The sequence below is a fragment of the Poeciliopsis prolifica genome, unplaced genomic scaffold (assembly GCF_027474105.1).
Source record: "Poeciliopsis prolifica strain line A6 unplaced genomic scaffold, Auburn_PproV2 SCAFFOLD026, whole genome shotgun sequence".
Taxonomy (NCBI): Eukaryota; Metazoa; Chordata; class Actinopteri; order Cyprinodontiformes; family Poeciliidae; genus Poeciliopsis; species Poeciliopsis prolifica.
Window position 1 is genome coordinate 931,768 of NW_026562401.1, and position 14,154 is coordinate 945,921.

Here is a 14,154-nt window from a genome sequence, read left to right on the forward strand (position 1 = left end):
GCAGTAGCTCTTCCGCTTCGCTTAGACCATAATTTGTACCTGTTTGGATGGCACAAGGAGTCAGTGGTTTGGGGTTTGTAACAGGGAATGTCCCAAGGGGCTCTGTCAGTCCAGCACGATTATAAATGACAAAGCAAAGTGAGCCTCCTTGGCTGGGGCTTCCTCTGGGGCTTGAGCAGCATTTGCAAAGCGCGTGCCCTTTTTGATTTCCTAATCCTTGCACGGCAGGAGAAATGTTGGTTCTGTCCGTGAGGTATTCTGCTCACAAGTCGTGATTTATGCTCAACGGTAAGAGGAGCCCAGGTGTGGTGAAGCATCTGTAAAAACTTTTAATATGCACACCGCCTGGTCCACAGCAGGAGCCTGGATCAAGGATTACCCCCAGTCAGTAGTGTTAGTGGTGGTGATGGCGGGGGGTAAACCAGTCAATAAATAATTAAATGATTAAAGTACACCTGACGCCTTACAGTTAGATGGTTATTTTACAGACATGCATAAATATGAGAAATTCCACTGCAGAAGTAGTAAACAAGCAGCTCATTTTTATTTTGCAGTGAAAATCAGGACATTTATGATAAAACATCCTAACTACACATCATGCTCATTGTTTTTTAATTATTGCATTGTCAGCTGATCAGTTGCACAATTTAATTTGAGGAGTTCGACATTTCCTTGCACCATAATAAAAGTCTCAGCATAAGGACAAGCGTGTAAAGGAAATACAGTTCAACAAGAGATACAATGTTATTTATTTTTGTTATCATCACTTTGCTCTGCTTTATTTAGTTTTGATTAAAATTTAGGAAATCCTTTTTTTGGAAAAAACGATTGGAACTCAATAATTCCCTTCTTTATAAATGGTAAATACGTGTCAAAAAGCCAGATTGTCTGGCTGGCAAGCTAATGGTCTAATGGTTGTGTGAATTCCTATTTCGGCTACATTTGTCCGACATTTAAGTTAGAAATATAAACTTACAATTACTGCCAGTCTTCATACACACCAGGCTGCAGAAGTTCTCTGACAATGACTATAATCTTCCAGTTCCCCCAATAGGGTCATAACACCGAAGAGGGAAACAGATGTAGCTCATCATTAAAAGTGATGACACTAATTATGCCATAACTTCCAATCAAAATGAAGAAAAAAAAAATCCATTCAAAGATTTATTTGGATTCCTTCCTGCCAGTGAGTCAGATTTTGCCATGACATGACCCAGACAACTTCATGTGCGTTAACAACCCTGCTGCCGATTTAATAACAGTGATCCGTGTTAATCACCTACCCTTCCCTTTCCGCTTTTCATATTTCTCCTGAGGGCTTTACTGTATGACTGCACAGACTTACCTGAATATGTCCACCTCATCTTGTAATGGCTGCTTTTGACTCCACCTTCCTACTTTTACTCTGAGGATTGTTACCTTTAAGTTATTTAAATGGTTCCTGGAAGTAGACTCACATTTCAATTCTACACTTTACCACAAATTCCCAATATATTTATTTTAATAAATATACTTTATTGAAAAAAAACTACAAACTGTAGTATCATGACAACTAGATAAAATGTATTTCTCTCATACTCCAAAGCTATGGAAAGCAAAAACACAAATTATTTTTTGTGCAAAATCACACAAATGTGAATCTCGTGTGAAATACATTCTAAGAATGTAAAATGCATGTCAATTCCACAAACAGACATCTAAGACTCCTTTAGAGACCTTTCATCTTTGCTGACATTTGCCTAACTGTGCAAAAAAGGTTTTAAATACTTCTTTAAATTTAGATTTTTGCTCTTTCCCAATATTGCCACTAATTAAAATGATTAGATTCAGAAGTGTTGCTCTATTAAGAGATGTCATTTCATTTCACACTGATTTACTTGTAAAATATGTCAGAATTTATCAACTGGAATGCTTTTGCATTTTTAAAGTGACACCAATGTTGTTTATATCCCTGACAGATTTAATTCTTATCAATCAACCAAGAAATTGGTTTTATAGTGCCAACTTATCCTTCTGAAAACAGGTTTTTGTCAAGTTATTTTGTATTCCTAGAATTATTTTTACCTGTGGTAAAAAAGAATAATTTGCTCAATTGAAGACAAATAATTTTGACCACATAAACATTGACAAAAAAATGTTCAATTGACATTATTTTTGTCCTAATAATAGAATATTACCTTAATGCAATCTGAAGTCATATGTTTGTGATAACTGTCAAGACGTAATTCTTAAGAAATTGCTAAAGCCCTTTATTCCCTTGTTATTTAAGATGGTTAAGCTTAAATAACAAGCGGCTCCAGTTCCCTAGACCATAAAATAATTTTATTTCTGACTTTATGCCTTAAAATATACCTTCTCAGGGTAGTGATTCATTTAGTCCTTACTGTGCCATCCCCTGTTCCCTCACTCTCCTTCCTCCTCCTTCTTCTTTCCCATGTCCATTAGACCTTGCAGACTAATCGAGCAGCACCAATTGCTCCCGTGGTGAGATCATTAAGTAAATTATTTTAAGATCAAACGGTCAGCAGCCACAATGAAGTCTTGTGTAATGGTAAAAGCCTCAGAAGCTTCCACCCACCCCTCTCTCAAATTAAAGCCCAGTAGGGAGAGCTCTGTACCTCTCAGGTGGATGCCCCCAACCATTAGGCCTTTTAGCTGCAGGCTAAGGTAGGACCCACTAATTGGTCCTTTGAACAAAACTAACCCACTGACAGGATTCGACTTGCATGCAGCTTAACAGTACAAAATTGTTCCTGGCTGAAGACAGCAGCCTTAGTCTGCTATAATGGTCAACATACAGAGAGACAGCAAGACAGCAGCATATAGGTAATAATATTTAATCTAGTATACAAAGGTAGAAATATTTTTTTTTTACAGTTTGGCTTTTTTATTTGCCTACACTTCAAAGAAGAGAGATTGTTGTGAAAAAAAAGAATCATGTTTTTACTTGCAGTGGTTCCAGTTCTCTGATAGTTTTTTAAAATACAAGACTTTAAACAAATATTTATTTTAGAGCCTCCTGCTTTTGTGGGTTCTGAAATATTTTAGTCAAAGTTGAACAAAAGGCAGCAAAAAAATATAAAAAACTGAGCTAAGTATTAAAAAGTATTAAAAAGTTAGGGTTAAATGTTGAACATCAATCGAAGAATTAAGAATTTTCTCATGTAAAATCATATTGCATTTTCAGTAGCGTTTGTTACTCTTGTACAAGAAAAGCAAATACATAGTAAGAAATTAAATATAACATTACTTTTCTAAATTAAAATTAGTGGCTGTTCATACAAATATATTTGATGCCTGTGGAACAGCCCAATCCCATCCAAAATTTATAACCACGAACTAACCATGCTTATCTCAATCTTCAGATGCATTCAATCATTCTGCAAAATTAAACTTTAAAAAACAAACAAAATACCAAAAATATGAAACAGTTTTTTTTATTATTTGTCAGAAACATTAATAACAAGTAATAAATCTTACTGTAATTATTATATGAATCATGGATGATTCATGCTTTTCTCAATCTTCAGATGCGTTCAATAAATCAAGATATTATTGAAAAGTAAATTTATTATGAAGTGAAACACATTAGAGTTTAGAGATTAATTAGACAAAAACTACTGTTTTAACATCGTTATTTTTCTTAATCACATTGTTTTTCTGCAGCTAATGAAAGCACAACAATTAAAATTAGAATACTATAAAAAAAATAAATAATAATAAAAAACAGGAGCGTGAGCTTAATGAAAAGCACATATAAAACTTAGTTAATGAATTTTATTTTCAAAATACTTTTGGGGATGTATCTTCAAATTTATTTAATTGTAAGTAGGTTAAGTGCAAATAAATTCTTCAAACTGTTATTTATTTTTCCACCCACAAAAAAAATTGTTTCATATTTCTTTAAATATGTCTAAAAGAGTATTTGTTCAGGTTAGAATAAGTCAGTTGAGATCTGACCATTCTGTCTGATTTTGAATTTGAAATTGTAAACATAAATTTGGTAAAGATTCTTAGAAAAAAGAAGAAAAAAAAGCTCTTAAGAAGAAAATCAGCTGTGTTTTCTGGCAGTGCTTACACTGTGCACTCCACAAGGGGAGCGCCCTGCCTCAGTTTCTTAACGTGCAAATGTAGCTAATACTCCACCCAATGTGCTGTACTGCCCAAGGCAAAGAGCCATATCAACAACAGCTACTTATTAAAATGTTATCATAGTATTATTGTTCAAGTGTTATCTGAAAGTTTCATTTTTTATTATGCACGTTTAAGAAAATGACATCTGATCAGGAAACAAAGGAAAAAGTTAAAACCATTAGATACTTGAAAACTATGTGGGTGAAAAGGGGTCATTTAAATTGATGTGTATGTGATATACAGGCTGCAGAAAAAAAAAAACATTAGAGAGCGATTATTCACAAAGTGTTGTCTCTGGATAAGACATTTGACAGTTTTGCTTTTAGAAGGTCAAAGTTTTACTTCTCTCAACATGACTACGAGCGTGTACAGTGTGTTCATAAAAAGATCACTTAATGTATACATTACACTGATGTGCATCTGCTCATGTTGGCCTTCTCAAGTGACTTTGTTTGCTATAAGGTTATTTCACACTAAAGGTTATAAAGCTGTAGACTGGATTAAAGGCGTAATGCTCAATAAAACATTAACTCAGCAAGACTGAACAGTTTCTTTTTTTCCCTCCCCACAGATAAAGAAGTGTCGAAAGTACAGTAACCAATGGTGTGGGAGATGGAAGCCAATGCAGCAAAGTGACTGTGAGAGTGATTTATCCACCTTTGACATGAAGCATGACTATCATCAATCACAGGGTTTTAATTAGTGATGGCTCCCTTTTGTGGCTGAGAAATGTGCATGTAATTCAATTTGGGACCCACTGCTGGTTTGAGAACCCCACACTGAGATTCACTTTAAGTTTATACACTATTAGAGTGCTTCCTATTGACAGGCCACTCGATTCTTTGCATGACATGAATGAACAGCAATTCAGTTAAGAACATCCTGCTTCTTTCTTGATTTAAATTATAAGAAAAACCTAAGATTTTCTATATGAAAGACTAATTTCAAACTTCATTCTGAGAAGAAATGGAAAAAGCATTTCTTCACAGAACAAGAAAATTTCAAAAATCTTATTTTATGTATGCTTTGCACAACAAACATTTAAAGAGTGACGCTTTCCTAGAAAGTGATCTCATTTTAGTTCGTATTCACAATAAGCTTTTCATCCATTATTTAGATATGTTTTCCCTCTGATTTACACTTCAGTAGGGATCTTAGCAGATAACAACTGATGCAAATAAATTAAAACAGTAAGAGCTTTGAGATTCAAGGCTGGCCATAGAGATGTTAAAATATCAACAACAATTATTTAGTCATCAAAAAACACTTGGAAGTCTTTCATCTGCTGTATGGTAATGACTGTCAGTGTAATCATGTTTATTTCACAGCAGTCATGCACTTCATTGTCAAATAAAAGGCTTCTTTAACATCTGAAGTATTGCTTTGTGTTTTGAAGTTGACCTCAACAATGCTACACCAAAAACAACAAAAATATATTATAAACTACAACTTTTCTTGTTTTGAATTCACTGTCATGCTACACCATGACAGTGAAGTGAAAACAAATTGATAGAACAAATAAAAGACTAACATAAATATGTAAATGAGTTGAGTTAGTAATTTTGCTGAAAGACTTAATCGTAATTAATTTAAAATGAATATAAATATCTTTTTAAGTTTCCAATCTATAGTAAAGTTCTTTTTGCTTGGAAAAAGAGCAGACGATCCTGCTGATGGAGAGCTTCAAGCTTCCCAATTAACTAGCATGTTGAGGTTAGTGAATCATGTCCATCATCCATGTAGACTGAGTGTCAGATACACTTTGTATGATTTTACAACACAAGACATATATATGTGTGACATTGTTGTCAAATAAATTTGTTAAATACTTCTGACTGAAACATTTTTAGGAAGAAGTGTATTCAGACACTAGTATTGTGGCTCACTTGGAGCGCCTTTACCGCTTTTCTTTTCTTTTCATACATTAGGTTAAAAAAAAGAAAAGAAGGGTACCTCAATATGCAAAATACAATCAGATCATTTTACTTTTATTATCAGGTCAATCTTTTATAATGTCAGCCTTAAGGTGTTGCTGATCCCACAACCTGATTGTGTCTGTCCATGTTGAAATTTTCAGATTTAATGTTGTTTTTGTTCGTGGGAAGAATCAGCTCCTTTACCAATCAGTTTGTTTGACTCCTGTTTTCTGTTTAACTTTTAAAGGTGTTGATTGCATTCTGGTTTTCCATCCCCCCCCTCTGTGGATTGCCTCTAACAGGTACCAAATCAGTGTCCCAATTCAATGTGAGCTCATGCACCTCACAATCAAGCTGTCATTTAGTCAACGAAAATCTGGCCACGCCATTAACTGATGTGCAGAGAGGACAACATTCCAGAGTGTTTTCTGTGATTTTTTTTTTTTTTGTGTGTGTGTGTGTGTGTGTGTGTGTGTGTGTGTGTGTGTGTGTGTGTGTGTGTGTGTGAAACACTAGAATTTCACCCCTTTTTCCTGATTGACCCCAATCAGTCAGGAAATGCCAGCATCACTTTTTCCCAAAGCATGGATAACCTGGTGACTGATTAGGTTGGAAGACAAAATTTGATGACTGCATTAATATTTATGATATCTCGATGCCTTAAAAAAAAAAAACACACGTATTTACGAAGTGAAAAGGAATTAATATAATTAGCAGATTTCTATAAATAATTACAAGGTTCAAGTGCACTATTTTGCTGTTTGTAGAAATAGTTCTTAATATTGTGGATGGCAACTTCATTTAAACACATCACATGTATTTGCTTGCAATTCTGGGTGCAGAACAGGTCTGACTAAGAGAGCACCACTGACGCCACCCTTATGCCGTGCTGTCTGAGTCCACAACAGGTTTAAACACCCCACCTCAACACCTCCAGGCTTTTCCCAAGCAGTAAACATATTTTAACATGATTGCAAAATTAATGCATCCTGATGCATTTTACAGATGGCGAAAAATCTCCATGTTTAATCACACAGAGTTTCAATAAAAGAATAGTGTCATGTTATAAATGTTTTTGGATATTTAAGTCAGTGACAATGTCCAGAGGCAATGAGAGGCAGGTACTTCCTATATCCTGTGGTTGATGGTGAGGGGGCCTCACCTGGGCTGTAATCACCAGAAGACTGATCACAAAGACCCAGAGTGAGGTGAATTCCGTCTGTCCGACTTCAAACGAAGGAGGACAGTAAATCACACAAACAGACGACACTGGGAGGCCCACCGATCACCGGACTTCACTGCTTCTGCCCTGGAGGACACAGGAAACAAGTATTCCAACAATGTTACCTGACAACATGACAGACCCATTTCAGCAACAAAATGTGTTACGTGTTTGCCATGGTGAGATTAGGTGCCTTAAACACAGTGGGAGTCACATTCTGATACCAAAGTTATCATGTGGTGCTTACTGTAAAACTTGCTGTGAACTAAGCATTTTAATGTAGAATTGGGAAGCATATATTGTTTGAAACCTGGAGGGGCATAACACTTACGTACACTGTTTTTGACACGAGGTTTACAGTAGCACAGGTTACCCTGAGCTGTCTGTGGGCTACAGTATGCTGCTGTAGGAATAGGCTGTCTTTTCTCACTCACGTATACTTGTATTTCCACACTATTTCTATTTTTTCTGCCATTAACTTTGTTTTCTTCCTCTTTTTTTATTTCAATAGAAAAATCGCCAGGTCCAATAGTTCTGTATTTACCTGTCATACAGAATCCTTAATGAGGTTATTTTTTGTGTACTCTTTATGTGTCTGTCCAATAGAAACATTTTTTATCTCAGAACTTCTGCATTGACCTGTGTCTCTTTCCTAGTTGGAGATATTGCTGCTGTTTGCTGTCCTTAATTATCTTTACCAGAAAAGTACTCACGATTCCACGCTTCTGCGCTTAACTGTATCTTATTTCTTGAAGAAAGAGTTGACAGACCTATTACTGTCTGTAACTAGTTTTCTTCCCAACCTACTGGCATTCCTTGTTACGTTGAGTTGTGTCACATTCATTTACAACCAACTGACAACCAACTGACTCAGCTTCTCTCTAATAGGAAATACTGCCAGCTCAGTGGTTATGTGTTAAGCCACTGAACCACTATTCTTTTCTGAATAGTGCATTGACATAGCAAATGCTGACATTACTTTTATGTGCCTTGTATGGGTCTCTGCATTTTTCTCTCCCAAAGAATGTCGACATGGTTCGGTTTACCTGTGTCTCTTTCCAAGGTGGAACCACTGACAGAGCTATTAACATCCTTTACTGAATTTCCTTTCTCATAAAATATGTTCTTGACTCTCTTTTTCTGGATTCACTTTTCTATTTCCTAGACAGAGCCATTGTCTGAGCTATCACCAACTTTGACTCTGTGTAACCCTCTTCTTTTGACTAAACAGTATGACTGGATTGAGGTAATTAGTATAATTTGAAATGATTTATATACTCTAATTTTCAATGTAACTGGTTTTGATTATCTTGCAAAGTGTATTATGCAAGTGTTTATTGCACATTCACACTAAGAATGAATTGAATCTTTTTAACCATATCATTCCAACAGTATCATTAGCTCTATTTGAATTGATAAAATCCTCATTAAATCAGTTTCTAAGAAGCTCACAAACAGTATTTAAAAAATAAATGTGAATTTTTTTGTTTGTTTTTTTAACATATTGCAAGATTTTCAAGATCTATACAATAAAATTCAAAAGTCTGATTTTAGCATCTCCATTATTGATCTCTAAAACTAAATTTGAATGAAAACCTTTTCAGTCTGGCTAATTTGTATGCGGGAAAAAAAATTCATTTACATTCGATGTCATACTTACAGAAAAGCAAACCCATTTGCTTTGAACTTTGGGATGCACACAAATTGACAAAAACAATGAAATACTCCAATGGTGCACAACAACTTTGCATGAATTTCATTAGTAAATTTAAAAAAAATCAAGATAAAAGGTGCATAAGTATATTGGTTAGATGTCCGACTCCTGAGAAATCTCATCCCTGTGTATATTATGTCAGGGCAAAATGAATCAGGAGCTCAACACCAAGGTCAGTGTGATATTTCAAGGCTTCTACTTTACATGGCTGCATAGCAAATGAAGGCCTTCAATCAAGTAAGATTGGGTGGATGGACAGTAGGTGCACCAACACCTTGTGGTAAGAGCAATGACAAAGGAGTAAATCCATCAAATAACCGCAAAAAAATTAAAAAACACGAATTAGGAAAAAAAAAACACTGTTTCCAAGTAAACTAAAATTTATGCTGCAAAGTTAAGCAAGGATTATGAGATTTCATATGAATGTGAAGTTAGAAAGTAAAGCATTGTTTTGGATTTATTTTGAAGTAAAGTAATACATTATCTATAAATATTTAAAAAAAGGCTAAATCCTGTATGAAACTTAATTTTCTGTATATCTTTACAAGAGCATTTTATATCAAATATGCTTAAATCCCTGATATCGCATGTCATCGCAGTCAATTTTAGATATATCTTGGATATTAATAACACTGAGCCTATCCATCTTAGAGGAATACTTTTTTCTAAATATAACTTACAAACCTGGTGCTGCACTGCTTTAAGATTCAATACATTATCTTATGTGCAAAGGCTACTGAAGCTGGAGATGTTTTTTTTCCATCGCAGAGTGTGGTGGACAAATTAAAAGCCCAGCCAGTCAGTAAAAGACCAATTCATAAAGGTGAAAAAGTGAGGCAGCGGCTGTGACAGGGAGGACCAGTGAAAAATCTCTGCTGACCCTCTCATCCCTCTGCTCATCTATCTCTCACTACTGTCCACTGATACATTTCCCCTCGTTGATTTATGGGAGAAAAAAAATGTCACGGTGGAATGGGCTTTTGATAAAATTGTTGGAGAGATTCTGGGCAATAAATCCCGCTCTTTACATCCAGGTTGCGGCTACTTTCACATTCTCAAGTCATCAATAAGCGTCGGCCAAACATGACAGCTAATCAATAACTTTACAATATTCTGGGCAGTTTGGGAAAACAGTAACAAATATATTTAACCGAAAGCCACTGGGTCACACCTTTTTATGCTACACAAACAGCAAAAAAGGGAGCTTGACTGTAACTTGAGCTGAAAATATGTCATGTTGTGTTTGCATTGCCAGCTGGAAAGGAAATGCTCTTTCACAATAACTTAAGGATATTTGTTCAGCCACAAAACCAAACTCATAGATATTTGCTTTTCCTTTCTTCAATGTTGAAATTGTGGACAGAGGCAGCCCACTGTCTTAAATTTTACCCTTAGTCTTTCAAAAAGTGTCTCTGCTACCTGGAAGGGAAAACAATCCAATAAAAAGAGAGTAACAAGTTCCGTAATCCATAATCCCTCATCAGTCATGATGGAGTGTTTCTGACAGGAACTCTTCAGTCAGCCGAGTGGCGCCAGGAGGATGAGTGATTCAGCAAACCTGCCTGGTGTTGTCTCTCTGGTCTTTCAATCTTTTACGATGTAGCTAGGAGAAAAACAATGAGCCCGTTGCTCAGTACAGGTGTTTCTCAGAGGAGACGACTTGTAAAAACAGGTAGCTTTCCATTCAGACGTGAAGTGACTCACATAAAAAGCCTCTGCTGCTGTAATAACTCACAACTTTGTGCTGGCAGTCTGCCCAAAGCCACTGAAATCACTGCAGTGTTTAATTTCCACAACAGGATAGAATTTATATATATAAAAAAGTCCCTGTGTGAGAAAAGGCATCTCAGAGTTTTCAGGGATTGGTGTCATTTGCTTACACTGCTGTGCTGATGACTTGTAAACTGGACTCCAGGGATCCAGTGCACAACTTACAAATGAGATTGATGATGCAATTTTAACAATATTTTGGGCAAAACTAATGCTCCTTACAGTGAATTTACAGAAAGAGAGTAATGAGTTCAAAAGTAATTGTGTATCAAGAGTGTCATTTATGCACAATGATTCTGTCCATATATGATTTTTTTTTTAATTCTTAGTTTCATTCCTATATGGTCCTTATGCCAAAAAAAGATTAAATTGATCCCTTTGAATTTTTATGAGCAGGTTAAAAGTATAATTGATTTCAAGCTGTGCTTTAGAATGTTTGTCTAGCATAGAATAATGCAGTACAGATTCGGTTAGTCTAAGTATTTTAGTTTTAAATGCAGGAGGATCAATTGTTTTCTTATCTAATCTTAAACAGTGAAATTGTCCTTCAAGGCTATTTTATAAAACTTACTCCACTGTATTGTATGCTGGATTAGAACCCCAGTTTACTCTAACTTTCACCCCAAGGATCAATGTAGTTTTTCATGTGCAGCCCAGAATTTTGTGAAGGCTTAAGTTGTGCAGGAAGGGACAATAACTAACTCTGTCAGAGGGTGGCGCCAGATACAGCAAATCACAGAAATGTAGTGTTTGGTTAGGAGCAGAAGAAGAAAATCATCTAGAACCTTGAACTAGAGGGAGCAGAGATCTTTTATTAACCCCTGTTTGGATAGCATACTTCTCATCACAACAAGGATGTCAATGCTGCATTGATTGTCATGTGAGAAATTAATTTATTCTTTCTTTTCTGTTCATTTCTTCTTCTCTTCCTCCAAGCAGCATATAAACCAGTGCATTAGAGGCTTTAGTGAAAACTTTTACTTCTGAATGAACGTGGTGGATCTGGTTACCTAAAAATAGTTGGAATAGAGATCAGTTACAAGGCTCCAAAGCCATCTTCAATGATGTTAGCGGCTGTTAAGAAACATAAAGACATTTTAACATTTGGTCTTTCGAAGTGCTACATGGTAATGTGACTCATTGCCGGCTGTAAGTCACCACCAAATCATTCAGGTTGACTAATCAGGATCCATTGTTTGAAGTCCCTAATCTTTGCCATTTACTTAAAGCTCCAATTATTGTGTTTTTGTCATTTCATTGTGTCATCATTTCCTAACTTTGCACGTTTAAAAGTTTGCACCGAAAGTCATGTATTGCTTTCTGTAAAGTATGCGACCCTGGCTTGCTGATTTGGTAAAATGACATACCTGTGGTGGTGTGATGGCACAGGGATTGAGCACAACCCACATATGGAGACATTAGTCCTTGACGCAGCCGTTCCAGGTTCGATTCCCAGCCTGGTGACCTTTGCCACATTTCTTCCCCCTTCTCTCATTTCCCACTTTCCTGTCAGTTCACTATCAAAATAAAGGCCACTAGACCCAATAAAACCTTTTTTTAAAAATATAACATATACCTAGTTTTAATGAGACTGACTATATCTTAAATACATGAACCTGTTGGCCTGTCTTTTGTGAAGTATTGTCCGTTTTCTGCAGTTTACTGCATGGTAGCGTCAGTCCATTCAACATTATCTTCTAGCAGATGGTTGCTCACAATGTTGGGTAAATCAGGGGTCACAATCTTTGATATTTCATAAGAAAAAACTGATCCAACCATGTCCAGAATCACCATCAGTGTAAACAGGATCAAATATGAATTTAACAAAAAGTAATATGTAACTATATTAAAGTACTCCTGTGATGCATTTTTATTATTGCTTTTCTCCATAATTCATTAAACATACCAGGAGAAAATAAAGTGATATTATTTTTTCTGTGGAGCACCTCATGATTTTTTAAAACTAAGATCTATTTAGTTATTTGTTTGCAATGTAGTCCACTCTGGCACGAGAGATAAACCTCAGACTGACAAGGAGACAAACACAGAGGCACTTACTAGAACACGTCCTGAAGGATCTCTGCACTTGCACAAAAGGTCGAGAAATGCTGGAAGATGAACTTAAAGTGCTTCAGAGACAAGGCTGTCACCAGAGATGTGAAAGGAGGAAACAAAAGGCAAACAGAGACTGAGAGGCCGACTTTGTCTTTCAGATTAAAACCCGAGCAACAACCAGCAACAAAGACATTTCTGACAGGAGGAGGAAATGAAATGTTTACAGTAGAGGGGGACTGATAAGTGAGGCCGCACAAGACACTGGAGGGGGACTTGTTTGGATTGTCTATTTTGCTTCAGATTGGGAGTGGTCATTCTTAAAACAGGTGTCACTTCGGGGGCATTGAGAAATGGCAAGTGGTGCACTCCCCCATTTTATTTAGGCCATTTGTATGTCAACCAACCCCCCCAACACTTTCCATTCACCTCAGTATTCACATCCCCCACATTTGTTTTGTCTTTAGAGAGAAACTGAAATACTGAGAGAGTATGTTAGTGATTATTTTCACATTTACACTGGAGAGGTTTAGCTGCAGTCACAGAGGATGCTTCTATTATGCAAACCTGAGAGACTAGGGGGACTTTTGAATTATTTACATCGGTTGTCAGACCCTGGTTGTGATTTCAATGAACATGCACCCCAACGCCAATTATGCTACATATGTTAGCTAGAAGGAGATGAGACATTTTCTCTGTGAAAGGCTCTTTTTTTCTGATCCTTCCAAGAATAAAAACATCATGTTAAATTCAATGTTTTCAGGCCAAAACGATAAACCATCCTCAAAAAAAAAAAAAAAAAAAGGTTGTTCTAGTCTGCGTAATCACAGCGCAGAGGAGCAGAGGGCACACGTCCCCTGTGCCTCGTTCCAGGGCTAATCTTTCATTTCATAGGCCATCTCTCCATATCAAACAACACAAATGGCTCAATTTGCATGACAGGATTTGTAACATGGCAAATCAGGTGTCAGACTCGATTAAACATTACACCGGCGCACTATCATAATCAGTTGTCTAATGAGTGTGAGAGGCTTGGATGGATCAGGAAGAAGGGCTTCTTCACGCTACCCAGCGGGGGGCTAGTGGCTAAGGGATTAAATTTAGAGATGTGGTCCCTCCTGATGTGTTGCGGTTAGAGCTGTGTTGTGCTGTCAAGCACAACACAGGACACTGACCACACACACATATCCGTTTGGGAGAGCTTCTGTTAGGATGAAACACACAAGACAGCCATGGAACAGCATTTGAGGGCTGCTTTTACTCCTGTGGGTCTTGAGCTTTGAATACTAATGCTCTGTTTGTGACAGAGCAGACCACTTTGTGGAAAGAATCATTAGGATGGGGCA